Source organism: Pezoporus occidentalis, unplaced genomic scaffold (genome assembly GCF_034315485.1).
Source record: "Pezoporus occidentalis ecotype Australia unplaced genomic scaffold, CSIRO_AGI_Poc_V1 ctg4, whole genome shotgun sequence".
NCBI classification, from domain to species: domain Eukaryota; kingdom Metazoa; phylum Chordata; class Aves; order Psittaciformes; family Psittacidae; genus Pezoporus; species Pezoporus occidentalis.
This window is the reverse complement of record NW_026915724.1, coordinates 28,667,929-28,690,571: the sequence shown is the minus strand read 5'-3', so window position 1 is coordinate 28,690,571 and position 22,643 is coordinate 28,667,929.

The following is a 22,643-nucleotide window of genomic DNA, read 5'->3' as shown; positions in this document are numbered from 1 at the left end:
CATAACCACTTCCAGTTATGGGATGCATCATGTCTGCTTGGAAGGAATTTACTGAGAATGTTTTTTATTTTTTTTTTTTGACAGGAGAATTTAGATATGCAGTCCCATTAATGTAAAATGCTTGTCAATAGGAGAATTGGGTAAATGTTGAATTGCCCTAACTTTAAACATGAGGAAGTCTATTCAGAAAAACACTCAAGAAAAGATTTTTGAATCTTTAATTCAGCTTAATCTTAGTCAGTGCATTTTGTAAAACAGTCTCAGAAGTTTCTTAACTTCTTCAGCAACTTGCTAAATAATCTCAAAGTTTTCTTGGATTCTGGAATCACTTGCAAAAAAATAAATTTTTTTTTCCTTTTGAAATACAAGTTCATGTATCTCCTTTCTAACCATTATGAAAGAACAAGATAGAGCAGACAAGCAAAAATATTAATTATTAATGTCCCACTTCATGCTCTGTTTCCTGAGTCAGTTCATAAATTAGCTGCATTTTTTGCATGGCCATAAAGATAAGAAAGAATTAAAGATTAAATTATATGCTGATAGGAGAATACACCAAATAATCTTTGAGTTACAAGGCTTTACAAAGAAATATTTTTTTAAGCATTGTCTCTTCTATTCTGCTTATACTCTTGTTACAATCATGTTGGTGCTTTAAATTTTCTGTAACTATGTAGACTCTAGAAGAGATTATAAACATTATCTAATCAATAATATTTTGCTGCACTTGGAAGAAAGAAGACTTGAGCAACTTGCCTAGCAAAAGCCAGTGGTAAATGTTAACCAGTATCTGTTTTCTGACTTCTTTTTTGATATTTCTCTCCTAAGAGGGAAGGAGGAGAAAAAAAAATCGTATAGCTGAAAAAATCCTGTTTTATGTATTTGAAAAATGCTTTTTTGGGGGGTCTTGGTGCAGGGGCATAATTAAGTCAAACACATGCTTTGATTTCTTTTTAAAAAATCTCTGAATGTTTGACTTCCTTTCCAGATGGTTTCTGGTTGGTAAACAGTTCTATAATTTCTTGCAAGGATTTCCTTGGCTGTATCCAGTCATATGTCAAAGAGAGCTAAAAGTGCTTACCCTAAAAACCTGGGATCAGTAGGTGGTTACAGTGCTGATTAGTGAGCCTACCAGCCTGATAAATTTGCTTATGAAATTTGGATTGCAGAAAATATGTGAGTGCTAATGATGGGGAATGTATCTTATTTGCTTTGGTTCCAAATGATAGAAGACTTCTGTATATTTCATGCTTTCTTAGAAGTGTGTTACCTGAATTTTGGAAAATAGCTCTCATCTTCTCTGGCTCTTCTTTTCATCCCTTTTCTTGGCTCACGTAGTCAAGCCTATCATCTGATGCAGGGGCTGCTTTCTCTCTCCCCTCTAATCATTCTGCTTTGAAACTCTCTTTCTAATGAATTATTGTTATGTTTGGTTTTGTACCATGAGGAAAATAAGTGTGAACCTGTGAAGCTGTTATCCTTGGATGTTGTCCAACAACTTCCTCAAAATAGGTCTAGCCCTTACAGAATGGATTTTACTCACCTTGTCACACATGCTTTTACTGCTGTGTAATTTAGGTTAAACAGATTACATTTCTATATGGGTGGAGCATGCAGCTTTCAAACTTGCTTGTTGTCTTTCAAATCACTAAATTAAAATCCATCCTACTCAGCTTTTAAATGTTTGTCACTCTACAAAAGGGAGTTTTCTCTAGCTAGCAATAGTTAGATACCGGGTTAATGTGCTTTGTGTGTTTACGCATTCTTACGATTTAACCCTAAAACGACAGTTTGACCTCCACTGATAAGCAGGATAAAATCCCCATATATATTCTACTCCATTAGTTTTTTTAATTATTTTAAGCCAATTGCTCCAAAGACTTCTGTGTGTAATTCCTATAAAATGCACCATTCCCTGCCCTCTTCCGCCTGTTTAAAAAGTGTACTCGTTATTTCTCTTTTGCAAACTTGGTCATTGCTGACTCGCCCATTCTGTATCCAGCTTTCACTGTGGGAGGATAGCTGGAATGTTTCCAGTTTCCTTGTTCAACCACAGGGAATATGAGTGTCAGAGTAATAAGAATGAACAAGCTGCTGATCCCCAGAGACACTGTAGCGCCATAGCACCATCTGTGAAGAAATGTTATGGAAGAGGCTAGCTTTTACATTTTTAAGTTCTGCTTTGGTTAGACAGTTGAGGAGAAAACTGGCAATATTTGTAAAGTTAGGAAGATCAAAGACAGTAGGCCTTTGGAAATACCTTAGAAGCAAAGGTAAAAGTTTGGGTTAGCTTCACATCAGAGGAAGTGCACAAAGAATTCTGGAAATACTTTGTTCATATAAACATGGCTTTACCACTGACTAACATGATCAGGAGATGTTTTTATTCCCATTTTTAGTTATAACTTTTAAATCTATGTCTATCTATCTATCTTATCTGTCTGGTAACAAATGGTGTACTAAGACACTGATGTTTTGTATTGGCTCAGTATTTCTAGAAAGTTAAAAAAAGAACTTGGAGACATTTCAGTGTGAAACTAGAGTATTTTTGAGTAGGCTTCTGAGAGAAAGACACATTAGTTATGTAGATGTTGTCCAAATTTCCACTTTAAGTGCCTACATTGTTGGGATGCTTGTTCCTTTCAAAACTTTATAAACTTGATTCCACTTTGTTTCTAGCCAAATGCAGTTGCTGGTTTCACTTCTAAGTGGATTTTTGCTATAAAGCTAGAGTGTTAAATTTAAATTAAATTTAAATTAAATAAAAGAGTAAAAAAGTTAAGACAACTGGCAAATCTATTTCAAATTTGCTACACAGATGTTTTCAGACTTTAACGAAGCAATAAGCACTTATTCATGAGAGTTCCTTATATGTGAAAGTTTTCACACAATTCATTAATTTCCCCTCTAAATCATGCTTGTTAGCCTTTTGTACACAGTCTTGTAATGAGTTGTTTAGCCCCTCTAATTGTTAACATTACATACCCTGAATTTGCTTCATTTTATGATAAAAAGTAATAATCTGAAATGATGCTTTTTGGGACAAAGCCAGTCTGGAAATAAGCTCTTAGATTAAAATACCTCTAACTTCATAAAATGCTGTGAGCTGCATCTTATATTCTGCATTACTTGTGCTCAACAGCCTTTTGAAAAAGGGTTTATTGGAAAATTGCAGCTCCATACAGGAAGTATGCTGTGAGAATGTGTTTTTACTATGAAGTTTACAAACTGCCATTAGATGCTGTAAATGTAGTTTTGGGGTGGTTTTTTTTTCACGGCAAATATACCAAACATTTCATTATGAAAAATTTAGTGGTTTATATAGGAAAAATTTGGTTACCCAAAGCATCTCAGCATCAACTGATCTATGTCATTAGTATGGGTGGTGGTTGTGTGTAATGCCTTTTTCTTCCTGTTTTCTTGCATTAACTAAATACTGTAAGAAATACTAAATACAAACAGGATTGTCTCATTAAAATATGATTTTTACAGTTATGAAAAGTGTAATAACTTTTAACCCTTGTATCATGAATATTAAAATAATGGAGGGGCCTCTACTCACAGGCAGAGCATTATCCGTTTGAAAGGAATATTTAATGTGAAGAGTTTTACAATTATGAAGTATGAAGGTCTAAGAAACTTTAATAGGAATTTTCTCTAAATGTGTTTTAAGGTCTTACATTTCATGACAGCAAAAAACTTGGTAGGAAGGAAGAATTGATAATTTGAGAGAGGTCCAAATTAACCAGCAAATTGTTTTTTTGGTTAACATTAATTTAAATAAAAATATAGAGTAACTCAGAGAAGGGCTTTCCTTTGTCCAAGAATCAAATCTGAATCTATCCCCAGTATTGTCAGAAAGAAATATTTTTAATAGATTTTTGCTATAGCAATACTTTTTCTTCCCTTCACAGAAGAATTTTTTGTTTGCTTTTTGTTTGTTTTTTTTTACACTTCATTTTCAGCCAGCACAAAGTCCTTAGCATTTCTTCTAAAAGGTAACTGCACAGGAAAGGGAGATGATAAAAATAGTGCAGTAAAGTAAAGCCCATCATATGCTCTCTTGCAAGTTTTTAAATAGGTCTTCCTTGGCAGAATGGCTGTTTTCAAGTTGGCCCATTGAGAATTAGCTTTAGATTTGAGTTTGTATTACATGAGCTAGGAAATTTACTGCTTAGTTTATCTGATATCAATGATTTGTTTGCCTATTATAGTTACACACTCTTTAGATGAGTGTGTAACTAGATGTAGCTTATGCTACAGGTTATGAAATTTACTGGAAAATTGTTCTTCCAGCAGAATGTTCTTAATGGCAGAGGCTTCTTATACGTGAAAGTTGGAGTTCCTTGTTTTGACCTATTTTTCTCAAATATTTTTCAATATCTGAGGTCTAGAGAAGATAATTGTCAAGTCTATTTAAAATATTCTCTACTTATTGGAAGGAAAAGAGTGTTGAACCGATGGCTGCAATCTGGAATGCTCTTCTGTTTTACTTGGTGGTTTGAATTGCTTTGTTTTTTTTTTTTTTTAATAATACAATAAATATTTTATTTTTGTATGCCAGGATAGTAAAAAAAGGTAGCAAATATGTGAAATCTAGTACCTGATTCATACTCTGAAGTTAGTCAAATAATGATAACAACCATTTACCTTCTTGTCTTGCAATGCAGCTCAAATCCATGGTCAAGATGTGCTGATGTTACACTTTCTAGGGAACTTTAAGAACTGGAAAGTTATGAGTAACTAATGACTTTGAGAAGATGGAAGAACTGCAGATATTGCTGGAAATTCTTCCAACAGAAGCTCTTACTAGGACATTTAGAATGACATGCAATATATCATTTTTAGTAAAAGAACATTCTGGCCTGGCTGTCTGAGGAAAGAAGTTCTGAAGAGAAGCATGCTGATGAGGTGGAAGTCAAGCACTCATCTATGATATGAAGGTCTGCATAACTTTCAACCCCAGAACATTTAGTCTGAGTTCTAATTAACAAACCTATCCTTAATTTCAAGTGTTCATAAGGATGCACAAAGTTTGATATGCTTTCTCCAGATGAAAACTTCAAAGTAAAATTGTCACCATAGATTAATTATTTTTGTGATAGACTGTTCTGCAGAAGGTGACTATTGTAAATATTCGGTGTTAAATTGCAAGATTGACAGATAAACCATCTTGCTTTATAGGAACCTTGTGCTATTGATAAAAAGCAACATTTTGGCAAGGCTGTTGAGCATCTTGTGATGTGGTTTTGGAGAAGGTGGCAGGGTTTGTCTGTATGGGTGATAACAGCAGCAGTGACTGTCCTTCACATTTCTGTCACTCAGCAAAAGTGGACTGCTGATCACAGCAGCCAAGTCATGAGGACTTGGTGAATGCAGGGCACTGCATTACGCTGAAGCTTCTAACATCCCAAGATATGAGATGTCTCAATGGTCTTAAAGGCCAGTGCTGGAGTTTGTCAGACCACTGGGCTGTACTTCACCCCTAACATGTTCACGCAGAAAAGGATCTCTGAACACACTTTTCTCTGTTTCCAGCAGCCACCTGAGGTTTTACTGTAGCTTGGGACACTGGTAGGAAGAGAAGGGGTGCAACGATGCAGGAGAAGGTTATTTATACAAAATCTTTGGCTTCTAATCAACTTTCACTTTTATACCTAGAACATTGCTTACAGCTCCTGACTATATTCAGGATGACAAAACTGAAAGCAAAGATGGTTTATTTAGCCCTCAGGGCTTTTGTGCCCCCATGCTACTTACAAACCAGTCACGATTTGGCTCATAAATTGTTCAGTGCTTTGCACTGTCAGAGGAATGATTAAGGACACTCTGTCGACGAATAAGCTATTTGTACTCCCTAGTCATCAGCAAAACAATGTTAATAGATGCTGTAGTGTTTGGCTTTGACTTGCCCTTTTCAAAGTTCATATAATCTGCCATCTGAATCATAGAGAGCAGATGTACTGAGGTCTGATCTCCCTGCTATTTGCCAAAACTGAAAAGATATTAAATGTAAGGCAACAGCATAGACATACCTGACACTGCTGAGGGGAGGCCAGGTCACTTAGATTTGCTTCTCAAGATTATTTTTTTGTACATGACATTGTGAGGATGAGGTATTATATGACTATATTTTTAAGAACAAAATACCTCAAGCCATGAGTGTTCATGTGCCTCCTCTGCACACTATCAAATGCTTTTTGTCAAACTGATAAATATCAAATATTGATTTGTGTTGTTTGCTTGGCACTCCTTTTGAATTTGTCAAGTTTAATGGATCTTTCCCATGATGTTTCATTTATCATGGAATCCATAGTCATTTTCAGGTGAAATGACAGCTCTTATGATTGAATAGCAACTTCAGCATTAGTCTGGATAAAATTTGCCTTCTATTGATTAAAGTCAGGTGTCTCTATAATTATGGAAACGTGATCTATCACCCTTCCTTTTTAAATGATGTGTCAATAGTAATATCAAAGAATAGTTTGCTCATCTGTGTATAAGGAAAGGTTTGATAACTAAATGCTGGGGATTGAATATTGGTGTATGTGACCACTTACATCTTGGATGCTGGTACCTCTTGGCACAAGGTTAATAAATACTTTGAAGGAAATTAAGTGAAAGAATTTTGTAGTTTCACTCAATGGAAATCCTTCAGAAGGAAAAGACTGCATTTAGCACTGCTTTGCACCCAGATAACAGCAGTCATGGTTAGACTGAATAAGTAGGAGGAACTCCCTCATGCACTGAAAAATAAATGCCAGACACTTTCAGCTTATAATTTTCAATATTGGGGTGAAATATTTCTCTAAGTATTCACATTTTTAAATGAAGTTCTGTTTTTCTGACATTTATCAGTGCAGTACTCTTAATGAACTCCAATTTCAAGACAAGTATCTTAAGCGTACTTATCTAGTCTAATTCCAAAAATAACCAGAATGTCAGAATAATAGTATTTTTAATCATATTCACTTGCAAGAAATGATCTGTTTCTTGTAAGAAAATGTTATGTAGTTTAGGAGTACATGCTGGAATATACTTCCCTGTCAACCCTGTTTTGTTTTTTTTAAATGTCAGGAATATTTAGCATAACTTAGTATGTTTGAATTTGGAGGGTTTCTATGTGTAAAGTTTTTCTTATGAGAGAGAGAGCTATCGCTGTTTTTTTAACTCTGAAATAAATACCTGATGTAAACAATGGGGTTATATAATTTTTCGGTAAAATTTTGTTTCAGATTTTTCATGTACTTTGATAACGCTGAAAGCATCAACATTACTGTAGCTCTGTTAATGTAACAGAGTGTAATGATAAATGAATAAATGGTTATGAGGAGCTGATTAACTTTCAGGGTTGTTTACTGTCTTTTTTATATTGCTCTATATTCTAGCTAATCATCACTACAATGCACTTACATTTCTTGTTTGGAGTCTTTAGCTGGTAATTGAGTGGTTTTCTTTTGTTAGTTGGTTGGTTCGGATCAAAACAGGGAGGATTTTGACTGGTTTTAGATTCTCTTTTTCAGGGATTTAAAATGCTGTGTTAGAATTTGCTGAAGGATACCCTGGCTCTGGCGAATTTTACCTTTGCTAAAATGTGGCTTCTCTCCTTTTGTCTTGCTCAAGTTTTGGCACTGAGGTGTGTCATTTCACTGTCAGAGAATGTTATGGCAGAGGGAATAAAATGTTGTTAAATCTTTTCAAGTTCTTACAAAGTCGACTTCTTTTCTCTTCTTCTGTGTGTCTTTCCACCATGCTACTTGCATGCCTTCCCAGCTGCCCTCTTTCCCTCCACTCTCTTGCTGTTCTGTCTACTTGATGCAAGAGAGCTGAGAACAAGAAGTGGCTGTTACAACTGAAACCAATCATTTCACTTTGTGATTCTGGTCTCTGTATATGGCTGTGTTTTAGTGGTACAGAAAACTATCATTCTAAAGTAAGCAAGAGCATTTAGATTCATGTCTGATGCCTTTAATTAGAGAAAGGAAGATTGTTCTGACCTATGCTTAACTTATATGCTATTATCATGAAACTAACTGACTTAAAATTTGACACGTTTTCCACTCATATAAAAGCTTCTGAAAAAATATACATGATTGTAATGAAGGAAAAAACAAACAGAAAGATGTAACCACATGTACTTTCAGTATTTTATTATGCTGTCAGTAAGACGATTCTTAGATCATCTAACAATCTAAAATGGAACCTTTCATTTACTGCCAGAAACATACTTAATAGAATATGCCAGTCAATTGAATAGAAAAGAGCTTCACAGAGGAACAAAGGTCCTTGTGAGAAAGGCTGAAAAATAAGTGCTGTCAGGCACCAGTGGTATCTTTGCAGATGCCACAGGTCTTCACAAGATACCCTCAGAAAAGCTTGCTCAGGTATGTGTTACCCCAAAACAACACACTTGTCTGATTACGTTGATTGAAAACGCCCTTTTGAAACAGCCATTTTATAGTCACCTTGTGGGCACACAGAACTATCAGCTGATTCTTTGTGCAGCTAGTGGAAAAGTATATTTCCAGTAAACCATTTTCTGTTGAAAGGTCTGTTGCAGGGACTTGCCCTGACTTCACAATAGCAATGACAATTGAGCACCAGAGCCAGGAAGGTTTTTTGATACGCATTGACTAGTTCAATGCTTTATTCCTACTACGTGAAATGTCAACAGCAGAATGATTTATGATGCCCCATAAATAAGAGTCACTATTGCTAAAATTGTTTATTTTTATTTTGAAAATAAATAAATCTTGTGGATAAGGAACATACCTTGTCTAGAAAGATAAAAGAAGCACACAGTTCAGGAACTACTTCATTTACATGAGTTTCATTTACAGTCAGGCTTCCTCTTCAGCCTTTGCATGTTTTTTGCACTGACACTCAAACCATGGGTGGGTCCAAAGTTGTTAATATATAGGCTCATTAACCTTGGCTAACATACTGATAAATCTGGCTTAAGATGTGAGATAGTAATGAAGCTTGAATTGAAGTATTGCTTGGTGCCGCAGTAAGGACCATGTCTTCCCATCTTACATGAAGGTACATAGAGGAATGAGAATGATATAGATAATCTTCTAGTGAGAAAGAGGAAAGGAATGAAAATGGAATAAGGAGAGAAAAAAGTGGGAATCCATGGGGGAAATCTTAACAGCTCATCTCTGTAAGTATTTTTTCTAGTCTCTGAGGAAACCTATTGATTGCTATCTTTTTGTTAAAATTTCCCAATATTTGAAGCATTTTTCTGTAGGGCTAAGACTTCTTGCTATCAGTGTGTAATTAGCTCTTTTGCACTGTTGCTCTCTCAGCTTACTTGCATGTTATAAATATGTTATAAAATAAACACTGTTTTGATTTCCTGCTCTCTCAAGTAGTCTAAGATTCACTTCTGTTGGGGGGGAGGGGGGGGAGGCATGGGGGGGAAGTTGGCTGTGTATCTGTATGTATGACTGCATATACAGTGATTTACAGAAACAGTATATTTAGAGGCCCTCTAGCTATTTTTGGATGTTCAGGGCAGGAAAGAAAGTGACTTATACAAGTTTTGGGGCTTTTTTTTCACCAGCCACACCATTTTTTATAGCTATATCTTGGGATAAAAAAAACCATATATTTTACTGCAGTGATCTTACAGAGATTTCAGAATATTTTTAAACCTGGTTTTATAGTTTCCTTTCCAGTGGACTTCTTGGATATATTTCTGCATGACAAACTGGCTGCTTTCACCTTGTTAGTAGCAAAAAACACCCCAACAAATCTTTATAAGTTTGTTTGATTTTTGTTTTCCCTATGCTTTTGCTTTGGAGCTGAATATGATCTAATCACAAAATTTGTCAATTGCAGCCTAAGCATCAATGACTTCTTAAAGAAAATAGTGATGTCATTACAAATATCAGCAGCACAGAAACAGTCAGAAGTGTGCACATTCTCAGTACCTTTTTGAACCAAAACCAAGATCACTTCTAATAAGGTATGAATGCTGTGGGGGCCACAATGCCAGACTTAATGGACAAGGTTCAAAAGTTAGTAGCTAGAAGTATTGGAAAAGAAGGAAACTCTTAAGGAATGCCAAAATATGCACGTTCAGCTGAGAGGTTTATCTTTTCTGAAGAGGGTAAAAGGTTTCTTTAAAACTTTCATCTAAGTAATAAAGTGATAGAGGGATTTGTTTTTCTGAGAAAACAGTCTTAACTCCTAGTAAGTGTAAGATTGGCAGAGAAACAATTCTCCATTTAATTCTACTCTTTATTTGAGCAAGTGTGGAAAGGAATAATTTAGGGACACAGGCACTGATGAATGGCTTTACTATTAAATTCCTAGCAATTTTTTACCAGTGAATTGGACACAACCAACTTTTATTTCTGTATTTTTTTTTTACACTAACACTTAAAAAAAAATCAAGTCAGAATGTTATTTCCAATATTTCAGATTTCAATGGATATTCAGTATATTTGTATGAATATTTCCTAGTTCGTTCAAAAGAATATTCTGCTTCAACAGGAAACACAAAATGCTAAATATATTTATATTCATTAGAGATGATTTAAGTGAGCAGTTTAGCTTTCAAATGTCTTCACTGACACTTTGGGAGAGAATGGTGGAGTACTAAAAATCTTCCGTCTTGCTATCACTGAATGATAGTTCTGGGTAATTTAGATTAATGGAGATAGTGCTGGATCTTGAACATAGAATGAGGACACATAAAGAAGGTAGAGTCACAAAAGGCAGGAATATACACTTTGGATATCTAAAAATTTCTGTATAAAAGTAGTCTAAGCAAGCTGCCCAGGCTTGCTCTACAGAAAATGAGGGAATAGAAGTGCACTGATGCCAATTCTATACAACATCTTTTAGACACAGAATTACCCCTGGAGATGCCCACCTCTGTCTACTGGGAAAGGGATCTTTGCCTAGATAGCTTAGCTTTTTCATCCCAAGGGTGTTAAATACACTTTCATCATACACTTGTGGCCAGTCTTTCCATGGTGATAGCTATTTTCATGCAGTATTACACAAAGATGCAATTTGTAATATACAATATGAACTATTTAAAAAGAGTAAAGTGTTTGCCCTATTTAGTTTTTTGTGATGCCTGGAAAAAGAAGGTCTGATGGAATACGGAGTATTTTGTGATGGATAGAGAATTGTGTGAGACAAGTAGTCTCATACAGAGAGTGACAGTGCAGTTGAAAACTTCATGTTCTTTTTCAAACTGGCAACCTGTCACTTGTGAGGTCCCCCAGGGATCAATATTGGGCCTAAAGCTGTTCAGTGTCTTCATAAACGTTCGGTCTGCTGAAATGACCAAACTGAGTGTGGAAGTGGACACTTTGAAAGGGAGAGCCATCTTACAGAAAGGTAAGTTGGGAGAGTGGGCTAGCAAAAACCTAGTGAAGTTCAACAAGGACACCTGGGTAAGCACAATCCAGGCTGGAATCTACCCAGCTGAGGAACAGCTCTGTGGATAGGTACCTGGGTGTGCTAGTGGACAGCAAGCTCAATATGAGCGAACTGTGTGCAGCTGCATCAAAGACAGCCAAAAGGGTGTTGGGTTACATCCACAAGTGCATTGCCGGCAGAGATAAAGATGTCATTATCCCACTCTACTCAGCACTTTTCAGGCCGCACCTGACATACTGTGTTCAGGCTTTGTCTCCACTGCACAAAACCAACACGGACAGGCTGAAGAATGTCCAGAGAGGTGCTACAAAGATAATCAAAATACTGGGAAGCCTGCTGTTTAAGGAAAGGCTGAGAGAATTGGGATTGTTCAGCCTTGAGAAAAGATGAATTAAGGGAGACTTTATCAGGAAGTTCCGGTACTAAAGGGTAGCTACAAAGGAGACAGTGAGTCCCTTTTTACAAAGAGTCACATGGAAAAGACAAAGGGTAATGAGTACAACTTACTCCTGGTGAGATTCCAGTTGGACACAAATGGAAAATTTTTCACAAGGTGAACAATCAGTCAGCCACTGAGATAGTCTCCCCAGGAAAGTGGTCAGTTCCCTAGTGTTCGACACTTTCAAGATTCAGCTGGACAGAGTGCTGGGCCATCTTGTCTAAACCATGCTTTTGCCAAGCAAGGTTGAACAAGATCACCCTTGGGGTCCCTTCCAACCTGGTATTCTAGCATTCTGTGATTTTATTTGGTCAGTGGATACACTGGGACAAGTATTATCAAGACACAGGGTAAGAATACCTGTTTGTACACTGGGAAAATTGTGTTATTGAAACTGATTTGTTCTGGTAGTATCTTGGAAAATTTGTCATTTGTGAAAACTATTGTGCTGCATTCTGTACAAATCTAGAATAAAAATTGATCATATACTAAAGTACAGTTTAAGACTAATAAGAGAGTGGGTGGTTTTGATCCTATGGGAGGATTGGGCTTGGAAACCATAGCCTAAGAAAGTATGGTACATGTCATTGTTGTGGCTGATAGCATATAGGTATAGAAATAGCAAGTAATATTGCTATTTAAGTAATATTCTATTTAAGTAATGTTTTATTTAAGTAACCCACCAAACATGTTCCAAGCTGTTAGTCATTTTATTACCATTTACTTAGGTTTGTTTACTGTGCAAAGGTTTCTCTTGCTTTTTTCCCATTATTAATGCATAATATACAAACTGGTCTATTCATGTCTAATATGTTCAACTGGTAGTATATTACTGGAGCACATGCAAACTGCTCCAAAAGATACACAAATATGTATGTTAGACCTGAGTCAGAGGATTGTCTACAACCTTCTCACCTCTTGGCAAATTTTGTATCAGGAGCCGGTGACAAAGTTAGCCCATCTTTTATCAAGTTTCATGGAATCATACAATTGTCTGACTTTTGATGGTGTTATGAATAGAAAAAAGAAATTCAGCTGTGAATTTGTGGCAGAGGAATTAATTTCTTTCAGAACAAGAACAAAACAAAATATGTTTCTGTTGTTGCTTTGTGCCAGTGGGAAAAAGCAAGTGCTATTACTACCATGATTGTCCCTCTAGGATGCCAGGCAATTTATGAAGAACAAATGATGGGGGAAGAAAATATACTGTATTATTGTGTTGCAAAGCTCACTGTAGATTTTGTGATATGTAAGGCTTTTAACTGGCAACTAAGGCTTTGAAGTGTGTTTTTTGTTAGAGAAGTGTGATGTCTAATCGAAACTGTGAAAGTTTATTAATGTTTTTTGGTAGGTAGCCATTTTGTTAGTGAGTATACACCTCCAGAAAGCTCTGAGATGCCCAGCAGCAAAGGACAAGGCCACTGATTAGCTCTGGAGGATGCCATGTAAGAAATTTGATATACGAATGTTTTCATAAATGGAAAACTAGGAAAAATATAAAAGATACTTTTGTGTTAACTTGTAGCTTGCTACCCAAAATATGATTTAAGAATAGTGTGGTCTGTGTGCACCCAAAGAAACCAAACCATTTGTAGGTAGACGGGTAGTGATTGCTTTCTCCTCAAATGGTGGTGTTTTTGTTCACACAGGTGGAAACTTAAAAAGTGTAAGTACACAGTGAATCACTAAGCCCATGAGAGCCATTATCTAAGTTGTAGTATCCTGATCTAGAGTGTTAAAGCGGAACGTGCCTTCATTTGACTGTTGAAGTCCTAAGCACCAATGTGTGCATGTCAGCTTTCTTTCCTTGCACTTGCTGTCAAGCCTCAAGAAAGTTTTGAGACCTTACGGAGAGTAGAAGAAAAAGGTTCATGGAGGTTATTTGTAGCTCACCACCTGTGTGATTAGAATGAAAATACATTCGATGTGCCATTATAAGTGAGTCTGAAAGCCCAGTATGCTGTACAGTTTGATTTCTGCTCTCTGTAATACCCGGTAGAATGAGACAAATTGCCAGAGTTTTTGCTCATATACAAGATCACAATGGCTACTAAGGAAACATTTCTGCTCTGCTTCTGTGAGGAAAAGAATGTTATGCACTACAGACTTTCCTCACTAAAGGTATTTTGGGGGCTAAAACAAGCCAACCCAGCTACTGGAAATTATGTGGTCTTTGTGAGGTTTTCTCCTAGTAATTCATCTGTTCAGATGGTAAGCTGCTGAAACTGTGTTCCAACCAAATTTTAAGGCTGAAACCTCAGTCCAACAATTTGATTTAGCAATGAGCTTCCCTGCTGTTACTTACCTGCAGGTGTGAGGGACAGGGAAATAGAGAGAAAGGAAACAATACAGCTTTTGGGCTGTATTGTAGCCACCGGTCACTGGGTCAAAGCTTTTGGAAGAAGCTGGAAGTAGTCTGCTTTGTTGTAAACTCAGCTCATGCTTCTAACCAGAGAAGCAGAAGAAAAGGAAGAGGCTGGATCATTCAAAAAATCCAACAACTCATGCCAGCCTCTGGATCAGTATAGGAAAACCATGGAGCCTTTGTGGGAGGAAAACTGTAGAGGCAACCAGTTTTCAGAATCTGAGACTTGAGCAAAGGCCAAAAATTAGAATGTTAACTGTTACCAAAATATAGAACTGTAGCATAGTTTGGATTGGAAGGGATTTTTAAAGGTCTTCTAGTCTAACCTCCCCTGAAAGGAGCAGGGATGTCTTCACCTAGATCAGGCTGCTCAGAACCCTGTCCAACCTGACCTTGAACACTCCCAGGGATGGCCAACTTGTTCCAGTGTTTCATCACCCTTAAATGTAAAAAAATTCTTCCTTACATCCAGTCTAGATATGCACTCTGTCAGTTTGAAACCAATACCCCTTGTCCTATTGCTACAGACCCTGATAGAAACGTTGTCCCTATCTTTCTTATAAGCCCCCTTTAAGTACTGAAAGGCTACAATAATGTCTCTCCAGAGCTTTCTCTTCTCCAGGCTGAACAATCCGATCTCTCTCAGCTTTGCTTCCTAGGAGAGGTGCTCCAGCCCTTTTATTTTTTTAGTGCCACCCACTCTGGACCTGCTTCAACAGGTCCATGTCCTCTGCTGGGGACTGCAAAGATGAATGCAGTACTCCAAATAGAATCACAGCAGAGTAAAGTAGGTGGGGAGAATCACTTCCCTCAACCTGCTGGTCACGCTGTTTTTGATGCAGCTCAGGTTGGCTTTCTGGACTGTGTGCCCGCATTGCCAAATCATGTCCAGCTTTTCATCTACCAGTACTTCCAAGTCCTTCTCTTTAGGACTGCTCTCAGTGCCTTCATCCTTCAGTCTGTATTGGTACCGGGGGCTGCTGCAACCCTGGTTTGCTTATTAACAGATTTGCTTGCTTATTAATAAATTGAAAGAGTGCATTTATGTCTGCTAAATGTATTCAAGAGTAGTGTGCTAATGTCCATTATGTGATCTTTTTCTTTTTATTTCTTCCTCTGAAAGGTCCATCAACAATTTGAATTTATGGGATTCTAAATTGTACTATTTAAATTCACTTGAAAGAAGTGTTTTATTCTGGCAAGTCTCTTAATTTGCCTCTTATTATAAGGTAGAATTTAGCTGAGGCTCAAAAAAGCAGCCTGCACTTGATGCATGCATTGTATTTAGCTGAAAGTAGCAGGCAAAGATGTTTAAAGTTTGTGTTTTCTATGGATCTTCTAATTATATCCATTCAAATTTTCTATGTCATGAATGCTGAGGATGCTTGGTTCCAGCTTTCATTCAAAACAGGTTGCAGGTACCCTAGAATCTAAAAAGTTGTAAGTACTATTGCCTTTCAAAGGGATAATCAGCTTAAGTACAAGTTGTTACTTATGTCTCTCTGAATCATTAACAACACAGTGCTCTTGACTGTACAAAGTCAGGTATCTCTGTGCTATACTTGATCATGCAGTGTACATATGATGGTATACTATAGCATGGACTAAGTTATTTTTCTTATGTTGAAATTCAGTTGCAGAAGTTTGGTTGTACCAATGAAAGTTGATTCCCGTTCTAAATATTAGTCTGCCAGCTTAGCTCATTAATGTGTTTTTCCTTCATATAATATGCACAACTCTTTGTGCATGAAACTAGGGGAAACATTTACTTAAATAGCCCTATTCTTCAAATGGCTGTAAATATTAATGTTCCCCATTTCTAAGACCTTAAAAAAATACAAAGGGTTTAACTTGGCCTTTGTGTCTGCCGTATGCAACAAGTTTCAATAGCTTCATTAACCTATGGAAGATGTTTATAAATTCTCATGTAATTGCTTTGCTCCCTTGCCCCTCATTTGAGTGTACTCTTAATGAGGATTAGCTCACTACTTTATGTTCTGAATGTTATCTGTTCTAAGTTCTGTTGCCCAGGATATAAAATAGGAAAAGAATACTTTTGATAGATAGTTCAAACAGTACCCTACCCAACATTTACTCAATGCTGCTAAAGCTTCTTCCGAGCTACTGGTAAATATAATCCTGTTTGACCTTGCTGGGCTCTCAGGATTTTTTTTTATTCTTCCCCCACCCTAACTTTACAAAAAGGTAATTATGCTATTTTTGTCCTCCACAACAGCGCTTTCCAAGTCCCAGGTGCTGTGTTGTGTTCCCTGGTGAAGTTTTATTCACACTTGGCTCTCTGTGGTGTTGTTGATGAATTTATATATATATGTGTGTGTATTCCAACTTTAATCTCTACTTGTTTAATGTCACTGCTTTCTCTTCTTCTAGTAGTTTGGAAAACGTGTTACGTCTGTCATGACAGACAACTTACTTTTCCATAATCTACTCGGTCTATTTGACCCTGCCTGTACAGCAGCTTTTTCATTGACTAATTTGAGGTCTTTTAGTAGCCTCTACCTAAGCTTTATGGTTTAATTGTTTTAATCCTAGACTCCAATAATAGTCATATCTCTTGCCAAGGGTGTGATTATTTAATTTTTCCTCTTTGAAATTGGGTGATTGGGTCATCAGCCTTGCATTGGTCATAGACTTATTTTTGTTCAGTGTTCTGTTTCCTATACTTTACTGAAAAGCATCTATGTATTACATTTTGTGTAAAATTCAGTATTTCTAATTACTGAAAGTATTCAAGTACGGTTTAAGCCTCTGTAATTGTCCTTTACCATACTTAGCAATTTTTACTCTTATAGGACTTTTCATAAGTTTTTGCTTCTTTTGAGGGGTACTTCCTTGACTGAGGATGCAACAGCAGTTGCAGTTGAACAGAACTGAGGAATTTGACAGAATTATGATTATTTGCCTACCTATACCTGCTTGATGCTGATCAACAGTGTCTTTTGTATTAATGAATGTGTACATATTGCAAATATAAGGCAGCCCAGTTACATAGTTCTGATCTACTAAATCTGTTGGCATGGTTGTTTTCTGTCTGAATCAACTATCTTTCATTTTTTGTGGTCAGACTGACAAGGCAGTGGAAAATCCATTCTAGCTATTTACCAGGTGATTTATAAGCAGTCAGTAAATGCTGGTAAGGCCTGACTGAAGTATATGTTTGACAAACTTGTTCCCAAAGAAATTTAAAAGGTTACAGAAAAGAGGAAGCAGAGAGAACTAGGAAGCTTAAAGGAAGTAAGTATCATTGGGTGGGAGAAAAAACAATCATGTATTGTTTGACTTAACATTACTTTTCAAATGACTATGGAGAACCCTCTGTTTTATAAGCTGTTAATAAAACATCAGTTTGCATTCTCCATAGCTTAGCCAGCTTCACAAAAAATTAGAAATCCGCATAGACTTTGTAATGTAGTTTCCTTTAACATTTACATTAACTCCTGAAAAGTGCCCTTGTGAATTACTCTGCAATTATAGTTTGAAGGAGCTGAAATATCAAACAGGTTAATGTTCTGTTAAGCTCTTTACTGCATATAAGAATTAAGAATCTAAATGTTGTGAGTTTGGGGTTTTGTTTTGGGTTTTGTTTGTTTAAGTTCTCTGTTTCAGTGCTTAATGAAGAAAATAGCTAAAAACATCAAAAAGTTGGCAAAACTTGAAAATTGACTTAGGGAGTCTTCAAAATGCTGTTGCTGATTAATTAGATTTGCCAGCAAAGCATCCTGGTATTATTCTTTGCCCTAGCTAAAAGCACCAATAAAATCTGAATACTGACAATTTCCAAGATGTTATATTCGAAGTGCAGTCATAAGGCCTCTCTGTTCTCTGACCTTTTAATGTAGAGAGTTTCCCTCTGCTGTCATGTCTGTTTGATCTTTTGTTCACATACTGTGGACCCTGCTAACCTCTGGGATTCAATTAGCGTCTTGTAGTAGGTGTTCGGTATGTGTCAGGAGTACCTTGAAGAGATACCTCATTAAAGTTGCTTTAATACGATGCTGCATATAGAGAACAGGAAGTACCAGCCATCAGCCCAAAGGCATTTTCTAGCCCAAAATATTTGACTCAGCTTGCTTCTGCTACTTTTCCATGTTCTTCCGATAAGTCTCAGGGGCAGGCTGGCAAGGTAACTTCCAGCTTTCCCCACGTACCTGTGGTTCCCCCTGACAATATAATGTATGAATTTAATTTCTTGTGAGTAGGGGTCTTCACCTGCTGATGGTGTCATACAGAGGTGGATTGTTATTGTTAGCACTATTTACCAGGATGCATCCTAGCATTTCCCCATGTCATTTGGGAGCTCAGGCAAGAGGATAACTGGGAGGTGGCTGTTGTCATGTTCTGACAGCAGAAAAGATCTGCTGTCTATGAACAAAAGCTTCAGATGCAAGGATAGTGAAGTTGGATCAGCACACACGCCGTTTTAGGATGTACTAAATTTACAGTGCATACAGATTGAATGATCATATTTATGCAGTTTAACGTCTCTTTGTAACAGAAACCTGGGCTTTGTAGCTGTTGCAGCAAGGAGGTAGGGTCCCAGTGGTGCATACTAGTAGTGAAGCTATTTTAACAGAGTTCTTGGTATGTCTGTTGCAGGGGTGACACTTGCTGAAGTAGAGTATAGAGTGATTACAGTGAAATGTAAAGTAAGTAAAAGAACACAGAGTGAAAGTGTATCATATTTATACTTTGAAAGATGGTACAGCCTCTTTGGCTGTTGTAACAATCACTGTTGTAAACTGCAGGCTGTCTTAGTTGGACTTGATGCATAGGTATGGCTTCGCACCAAGTGTTCTGTGTGAATCATAAGATGGATAAACCTCTTTCTGCTTTTTTTTTTTTTCTGTTTCTCAGCCAGCTACCTTTACTGCAGCTCTGTCTTTTACTTCAGATGTTAGTGCTGTTCACCTACTGGGAGTCTTTATACTCTAGGATTACACAGACTTATACTAAATCAGGTGTTATTTTATATCATGTCTGCATTTGAAATGACTTTTTAGCAGTTGAAATTACTCTCCCAGTTATGTGTGAGCTTAGAGGAGGACACCCATAGAGATAATACTTTGTAAAGAATTAATTTCATCATAATTTAGAGGACTTTCATTTAGATGTCTGCACTAAAACTATTTAGGTTTCTTTTATAGTGAGTGGAGGGAAATAAATGTTTCAAAATTAATTTGCTATTTTAGATGAACAATCTTGAGGATGTTCTATTTCTTTTCTATTTGGTATAGAAAAATCTAGTAGTAGAGTTGGTTAGTGAAGGACATTAACATCTCTGAAATGTCTGATTTTTATATATCTTTCCTGTCCCTAGCTGATCTCTGTTGTCTTACATTTTATGTTTATGAGAGTCAAGTCACACTGAAAAAAAACCGTACCTTTGAATTCTCTACTGTATGTTGGTATTCCCCAGTTAAATTGTTAATTAAACATCGTGTGTTACACATATTTATTGATTGTGCTGCTGCATACTTTTACATAAACTGAAGTAGTTATCCAACTTAGTTTAGTTTATCTGCATATGTTTGCATCCTATATTTGTATTTTATTAAAAATAATTAATCTAGACAGTTTAAATTTCTCATTGGACATGAATAAATCATTAACATGGTTTTCCAGTCTTTAACTGCGAGTTATGTAAGTGCAGCTACAGAGAAAACTTAGATTAAGAAAGATGAAGTCAAGAGCTGTATTACTGGTTCTCCCCCACACATACCCCATCCCCCAACCCATTATTTCAGCCAATTTGCTTTCTGGCATTATTTATACTTAAACCTGAACTAATTAACTAAATTAATAAAATTATTTATGAAGTTAAGTACTATCAGCATGCCTAAAAAGGAAAAATCTGGCTATTCTGGAATTGTAAGTTTCTCCGCTTGATGTATTCAATGGCTCATCAAGATCTCGCCCTGCTTGTCAAACTTATTCAAACACACAGTGTCACTGATTAAGCATGAGAAGAACAAGAAGTTCACCTATTTGTCATATGTCTGTTTCTGAGAAATTTCAATAGCTATCCAAAGAACAGAAGCTCATGGTAATGGTAGACTTCACTTATTGAGGAAAAACGGCATGACAGATCAGAGCCAGCCTGAATGGCATTGCAAAGCCACACTGACAGCTTTGCTTTTGTTTCAGAAGGTGGAGGAGGTATAGAATGTGACTATTTTAGGTTATATTCTCATTCCATAAGGAGAACACATAGAGAAGTGACCTATTAATGTGTTGTGTTTGTGAAATGGTAATGCTAACAACCCCATAGAAAGGAATAGAGTAGCAAAGTTAATAAATGTGGGAAAAAGCAGTCTTTTGGAAATGGCAGAGAGGGTCTTTCGGGAAAATCAACTAAATAAGAAAGCTTTCTTTTCATAGCTTCTCTAAATGCATTAAAAAAATTGAATATGTTAAAAAAAAAAAAGTAGTGAGATATCCTACTGCAGGAGAGATATTTATCATATGGAGAGGTACAAGTCTTTTGTTGGTTTGAATTGGGTTTGTTCTGATTTTGTGGGTTGCTTTTTGTTGTTGATTTTTTAGTGGTTTGTTGGTTTTTTGTTTGATACTTGGTTTTGTTTCTGTTGGTTTTGTTTTAGTTTTTGTTTGCTTTCTCCCTCCCCACCCCAGGGTTGTATTTGAGGGGCAGATATATGGCAAAAGACAATAATAAACAGATAATATAGGAAAACAAAGTAGAACCTAAAATGCCTACTTGACAAGGAAGATTAAAAGATTCTATACATTCCTGGAAAATTAGAAGAAATGAAAGTATGGAAAAGAAACTATGGAAAAAAAAGTATGGAAAAGAAACTATGGAAAGCAACCAGAAGAGTCAATAACATTAAAGGCAGAATTTTTGGCAGAATGGAATTAGATTTCTAATGCATTACTTTTTAATACGGGCAGAAAAGAGTATGTTTAAGAGTCTTTAAAGAAAGAATAGGTTTAAGGTTAAGAGTCTTTCATTAACTTGGATGTTTTAAATTGCAAATTCTGAAGTATTTTTTCTCTCAAGGGCTTAAAAAAATGAAAGGTGCTTTTTGAATCATTAATTACTTTTGATAAATGATGGAGGACAGATTAGATCCTAGGGGCCTGAAGAAGAGTAAACAGTATGTAGAAAATATAGTTTAAGGGTGATGAAAAAATGAGCACAACAAGCAGTACTAAGGAAGAAAAAATGCTAAATAAATTATGAATCAATTTAGGACCTAGAGAGTAATTAAAAGATAAGAAAGTAACCAGATAAATTCGACAAGAACAAATTGCGTCAAACAAATCTGTTTACTTTCTTCAGTAGAAAATCATTATCTGAGTGGTGAATAAAGGAAGGGAGAGCAGTCTAAGACATGTTAGTAAGAATGCTGATGTCATCTTACTTGACATGAGCAAACAAACTAGTGACATAATGACTAGGTGAATCTGCTGCACAGTATATGTGCAACTGGCTGATCTGCTGCCCTCCACCCCACTCTCCGTGATGTTCTCTCAAATGCAAGGGCATTTCTTGGTGCAGCTCTATCTAATGTGTTCAATTTTGCTGATAGAATAAATTGTACACTTAAAACATCTCTGGATTTAACTGGAATATTAAAATTAATTTTTTCAATATTATAAGCAAATACCAGAATAAGCTTTGAGAAATGATGAACTAGCTAATAACTAGTAATATATTGGAGGATCCCAGAGCTTGCAGCAGATGGCTAGCCACATAACTAGAACAAGGAAAACTTCCAAAAAACTTCTTTTTCTTGTAGGAGAGAAATCACAGGTCTTAAAATGAAATGAAGTAGCAGGAGTTTTGCTTGTAACACATAGGAGTTAGTTGTTATTCTCTGATATGGAGAAACCTTAAACAAATAGTGTGTGAAGTTTTAGGCATCATCCTTGAAAGACTGTACAGGCAAAGTGAAGGATCTCCAGAAGAAAATAAATTCAACATGTTTGGAAAACATTGAAAACCATGAAAGAATTCAACTCTGGTAAGTTTAAAAAGAGAATAATATGACATCTCTTGCAACATGCACAAATCCCTAATGATAAGGTGAGAATTACTTACCCACACCCCAGTGGTACCAGAAGAAAGTAGGAATAATTTGTATATGTTTTTAACAAATGAAGAAATTATTCATGCTGAGGCTCATAAAATACTGGAATAGCTTACCAAGAAAGAGTGCAGAAACTCCTTCATTTCATGCTGGATGGGGTCAACAAATTTAATATTTGACAGAGAAGATCCACATCAGCTTCATTTCCTGCTGGAGGGCACACTTGTGGATCTTAAGCCCTCTTCTAGCCCCACCTTATTGTGCTTTTTCTTATTTACAGCTCTAAATGTTATCTTCCCTTTCAGGATAAGCTGTGTTTAGTTAAAACTAGAACTTTTGTAATGAGAAGAGCATGTTCAATATTTCA